This window comes from Canis lupus, chromosome 38, assembly GCF_003254725.2.
Source record: "Canis lupus dingo isolate Sandy chromosome 38, ASM325472v2, whole genome shotgun sequence".
NCBI lineage: Eukaryota > Metazoa > Chordata > Mammalia > Carnivora > Canidae > Canis > Canis lupus.
This window is the reverse complement of record NC_064280.1, coordinates 4,958,032-4,964,031: the sequence shown is the minus strand read 5'-3', so window position 1 is coordinate 4,964,031 and position 6,000 is coordinate 4,958,032.

Below are 6,000 nucleotides of genomic sequence, written 5' to 3'. Positions count from 1 at the left end.
ACCCACATACACCTGGAACATTGCCAATAACACTGGCACCAACAGTAAGTGACCTGCTGAGACTAGCCAACTACATAGATATTTCTGTGCCAGAAACTAAGACTAAGGAACTATATTTGCTCCTAAAAACATCTCATTAGACTAAAATTTACATTAAGATGATAAAAAAGGTGGGTGCATCTGAGCAGCTCAGTCGGTTGAGCAGTGGACTCTTGGTTTCAGCTCAGTTCAGATTTTGATCTCAGGGTCGTGGGATCAATCAAGTCCTACATTGGGCTCTATGCTCAGCTCAGAGTCTACACCGAAATCCAAAGCAACTTGAAATTGTCTGCCTCTGCCTCTCCCCATGCTTTCCTTTTCTCTCTCTTTCTAAAATAAATAAATAAATTTAAAAAAAAAAGATGATGAAAGAGGGCACTGTGCTGAGTTCACAGGTAATCCTGTTGCTCCTGCAAAAAGAAATTTAAAAATAATAAAAAATAATAATATATGATTTAATAATTAAATAAGACTTCTATGGATAAATTTTGGCTAAATTCCATGTGTCCTTGAAACTAACATAAAATTTTTGTATGTGTATTAGATTTTCAATATATCTATTAGATAAAGCCTGTTAATTGCAGTCTTTCTAAGGTTTTGCTGATCATTATCTTCCCATTAGTAAAATAGTAAATTATGGAATAGTTTTTTTATAGTGACTTTGATATATAAAAAGTTTACTTGTCTTTTTTTCCCTCTATGTATCTGAGAGTACATAATTACATTCATCTACCAAAAAATTAATTTCTTAAATCCTGCTTTTTCTTCATTTTATGATTATGCAGTATCCCTTTTTATCATTAATAATTATTTTTCTCCTTGAGGTCTCTTTTGTCTGATATGACTATTTGTTATGCCTACTTCCTTTATGTGCTTCTATCTTGTATATATTTCAGCATTTAGCTTTTAAAATTTTAATTTTCTTGTTTGGAGCTAACAAATGGAGTTCTACTTTTAGCCAGTATGTAGAAACAGACCAGGGTTGTCACCCTTCAGCTTGAAGCAATTAAAAGACCAGACAAAACATAGCAATGGTTTTGAGACATTGGACATTAGGCAATACAAGACAGTGATCTCTGCAAGTGGGGAAATAAACAAGTGGAAACCTAGGTTTGCCCCCAGCATACCCTGTGGAGAGAGGTTTAGCCACAACAGAGGAAAAGGGAACTCTGCCTGAGCATGGCACCTCCCCCAGTTGAGAAACTTTGGGAGAAAGGGAAGAGCAAGGAGGCAAGAGTTTGCAGGGCAGATAACCACTGCAGAGAACTACACTGAGTGAGAGCTTTGAAAATCTTCAGAAGGTCCCCCTGGAGTCATCAACCTCAGTCTTCAGAGCTGGCCCTATTGTGCAGGGTTAAATAACAAAGGCTTTACTACCTTACATACAAGACTAAGTAAGAGGAAATCATGCATCTTGCAGATTTGCAATGGAAGCACTATACAGTGCTTTAATAGAACTTATATCTGCCTTTTTAAAGCAACAATGTTACCTGTAAAGTCTGTATCAGGACTAACTGTGTAAAAAGGGCTGAGTTGACCCATACAACAAGGTAAAATATTGTAAAAGGGAAATCCTGTTACATAAATAATTACAGAAATAGTTTATGTAGAGCTATGTTAAAATGAAATCAATGTGGTTGTTTTCAACAGGAAGCCCACTAATCATTACTGTGTGAAGCACAACCCTTCCAAGTAGGAAATACTCATTAGAAGAGAACTTTTAACCCAATTAGCTGAATTGTTTTATGGTTGAATCAATAAATTCAAATCTCCCATCTAAATCAAATAAAATATAATTTGTGTGCTAGTGAATAAATGCATTTATGATTCATTTGCATATTTAAAGGAGCATACAGTTCTGTAACAATCAAGGTACAGATAAATCATTGTTTTTATGGAAGGAACTGACGTATATACCATTTAACAGAACTTAAAAAATAAATAAAAGATTCTGAACCTGACAAAAGTATAAAGCTCTCTGTTCAGGAACTCCATACTAGCTGGTCCTCACCCTCTCTCCCCATTTAGATGTGATGCTAGGACAGCATTTTGGAAGAATATTTAACTAAGTGGAATCTCATCAGGAAGCACTTCAAAGGAGTGCTGTTTAATGTTCAAATATAAATGTACTTTGATGACCTTCCTTTTATCGAGCCCACTATTAAAATGCTTTCCTAATGCTTCCTTCCCCAAAAGCCCAAGCTGGTTAATCATACGATCTCTTTGAATAACCTTTGATCCTACTAGGTGATTAAAACCAAATTTGAAAGGAATATAAGGCATTGAAGCAAGTTTGACCTTGATAAAATTATAAACATTGTCTTCAAATATCCCCTCATCTTGAATGTCATTTTGTTTTAATTTATTGATTTTTCTCTGATTACTTAAGCTATCTTTCATTTGTTCATGTCTTTTACAACCTTATTGTAGCTGTCTACAGCTACAACTACAGGCAGTTGCCGAACCTCCAAAAATGTGACATTTGTGACAACACATGACTATAGAGAAAACGATACTCAAATTTTTGCTTCACTATTATATTAGTTGGGTTACTCTGAGCCCTATACCCTTTCTGAACTTCAATTCACTTATGCACAAAGTTGGAAAAAAGATCTGTGATTTCACATAGCATTTAGCTGAAATCAACTGATAATGCAGATTGACTTTTTCTTAATATAAAATATACTATAAATTAGTATATTATTAAATTTAAGGTCATTCACGGCATTTTTTCCTCACTGAAGACATTTCTTTAATGAACCATCTTATTCCTTTAAATAATCATTTTTTGTTTTGTTTTGTTTTATATCCTATGAATAACACAATTTGAAAAGTCACCAGGCCACCATGACTTAAAAGTCTTCCAGTTTATGTTAAATTGATGAACTACACACAAGAAGTACCAGTCAGGTGACACATTATAATATGGAAAATAAGCAAACAGAATTAAATAGATAACTAAGGAAGTATTATTTCAAGTATTGTGAACAGCCTCTCAGTGGAGTCTTCTTAAGAGATAAAATTGTCAGAATATCTCTCTTTTTATATTCCAAAGAATATATTCTATTCTTAATGGAAAGTGAAGTTTCCATTGATTTTCATGTTTGCAGACTAAGGTGTACTTCCTAGTAAACCAAATGGGTAATCAAACCAAAACTTGGTATTCAGAGAAGAATATTAATTTATCTATAATTATTGTGATGTCTACTAAGTATTAAGCAGTATATATGCCAAACAATGGCTGGCTAAGCTGCAAAGCTCCTGCTATGTATGCAATGCACAAGTTTCAATTGTGGGCACTCTTTTTGCAAAGAGTGCTTTCTCATTGGTTATTCATGGTGTTATGACATGATATAGTTTTTAAATGTGGACATTTTTGCTCTATATTTATTCATTATTTTATACTAGTATATTAGTATACTTTGCTGTAGTTTTTTGCTTAGTCCTACATATCATCGTGATATTTGTAGCAATATTCTTTGACTTATAATTTCCTAATAATAAGACCAAAAACATGCTTTTAACATGAACAAAATAAATAAGATGCATGCAGAAATCATAAACATTTGGGATGCCTCGGTAGCTCAGTGGTTGAGCATCTGCCTTTGGCTCAGGGTGTGATCCCAGAGCCACAGGATCAAGTCCTGCATCGGGCTCTCTGCATGGAGCCTGCTTCTCCCTCTGCCTATGTCTCTGCCTCTCTCTGTGTGTCTCTCATGAATAAATAAATAAAACTTAAAAAAAAAGAAATCTTAAACATTTGAGCCTTTTTTTTCCAATGGAGAGTATGAATACATATTATAGTTGAGCCAAAGGAGAGAACCAAATTGAGTAAAACTGAACATTTCAGAAAAATTTGGTCCCCAAATTACAACTCTTAAAAGAAAAAGTATAAGAATTAATTCTTGGGTGGCATGGAGTTTAAGAATCAAAACAATTGGGCAAGGAAAAAAAAAGAGAGGGAGAGTGAGAGAGAAATAAACCAAGCAACAGACTCTTAACTATTGAAAATAATCTGATGGTTACAAGAGGGGATGTAAGTGGAGGGGATGGATGAAATAGGTGATGAGGATTAAGGGGTGCACTTGTGAGGATCACTGGGTGATTTATGGAAGTGTTCTATCACTGTATTGTACACCTGAAACTAATATAACACTATGTATTACCTATACTGAAATTAAATTTTTTTAAAAAAGATTCTTGGGTGGCAGGAAATGGAAATTACTGGATAATGTAAAGGAGAAATAAATTTACTAAAATATGTGGAATAAAAAAATAAAAAATAAAAATAAAATATGTGGAATAGTTTACAGAATGGAAACAAATCCCAAATAGCCCGGACAGAGTAATTTCAGAACCCGTCATGACTTGCAAACTTGTAGGCATATCCTAAAGAATGTCTTAAGCTATTAACTGTTTTGTTCTAATAATTTCAAGTGTGGTTAGCTAGAATTCATCTCCAGTAAATATTAAAAGTATTATTTGGTAGAAAACTTACATTTATCCATCAGCGAATCACAAATCTGCATTGTATGCATACCACTGTTATTAGCCTTTTTGATTTTTCTAATATATAGCACATTATATGGTTTGGGGAGAGAAATCTAGTTCATTTTTTAAAAAATATTTTATTTATTTATTCATCAGAGACACACAGAGAGAGAGAGAGAGAGAGAGAGGCAGAGACACAAGCAGAGGGGAAGCATTCTCCATGCTGGGAGCCTGATATGAGACTGGATCCTAGAACTCCAGGATCATGTCCTGGGCCAAAGGCAGGTGCTCAACCACTGAGCCACCAGTTGTCCCTATTTGATTATTTAAAATAAAATGTTTAAATGTAATCAAGTATGGCTAAACTTAAAGTTTCTAAAATTAGCTAAAAATACAATGCTTTTTGAAAGCTTAACTTAAACTCTTAATGGTACCTCATTTTCAGGTGGTCCACTCTAATTTTTTGTTTTAATTCTTTTCTGGAGATAGTACATTTCATTGTGTACTTGAGGATAAAGGAGAGGGATTGATATATATTATATCTCTAGATTGTGAGTCATTCCTGGAAAGGAAAATAAATAATAGTTTATTTTCTACATTTTAAAAGAGAATGTTAAAAAAAATGGCAATGGCTGCTTTGGGGGGATGTTATTTTCCTTTAGAGAACACTATAAAGGCCCCAGGCAAGTACTTTAATTAACACCGATTCCATCTATCATTTGAGTTCCCCCAAACTCAATTATCCACTTGAATAGTTCCAAACTTTCAGAATAAACCTTTGAACAACATAGGGGAATTATCAAAAGTGAGAAAAGCAGATTCATGGCTTACCCCTTTCAACATGGTTATTTATTTTATCACAGTCTTTGTGCAAACAATAAATTCACTTTTCTTAACATAAGGTATATGACACTATAGTTGTAATCCTGAAATGTATTTCACTATATGGATTATTAACTCACATTTATGTGGATGTTTTTAATCTTTAAATAAACCTTATGTAGAATAAACCTCATTTCAGAACTAATATTAAGAATGAACTTAATCATCTTAATATAAATAATTTTCACTACTGATTTCATTAGAAATTTTGCCATAATATAATATAAAGATTATAAATATTGGTAATTCACAAATGTACTCATAACCTTATAATTTATGGTGATTAAGAGAAAGGCTTGGATGTCAGAACTTTGTTTTGATCTCATTTCTTGTACCTTTAAAATGGGTGCCTTGCTTACATATTGGGGTTTTTGTTGTTGTTTTAGAGAGAGAGCTCACGTACACACAAATAGGAGGAACAGAGGGAGAGAAAAAGAGGGAAAGAAAGAATCCCAAGCAGGCCCCATAACCAGGATGGAGCAAGATGCAGGGATCCCTCTCAGAACCCTGAGATCATGACCTAGGTTAAAATCAAGACACAGGCCCTTAACCAACTGAGCCAACGAGGCACTCCATTTTCTTTTTTAC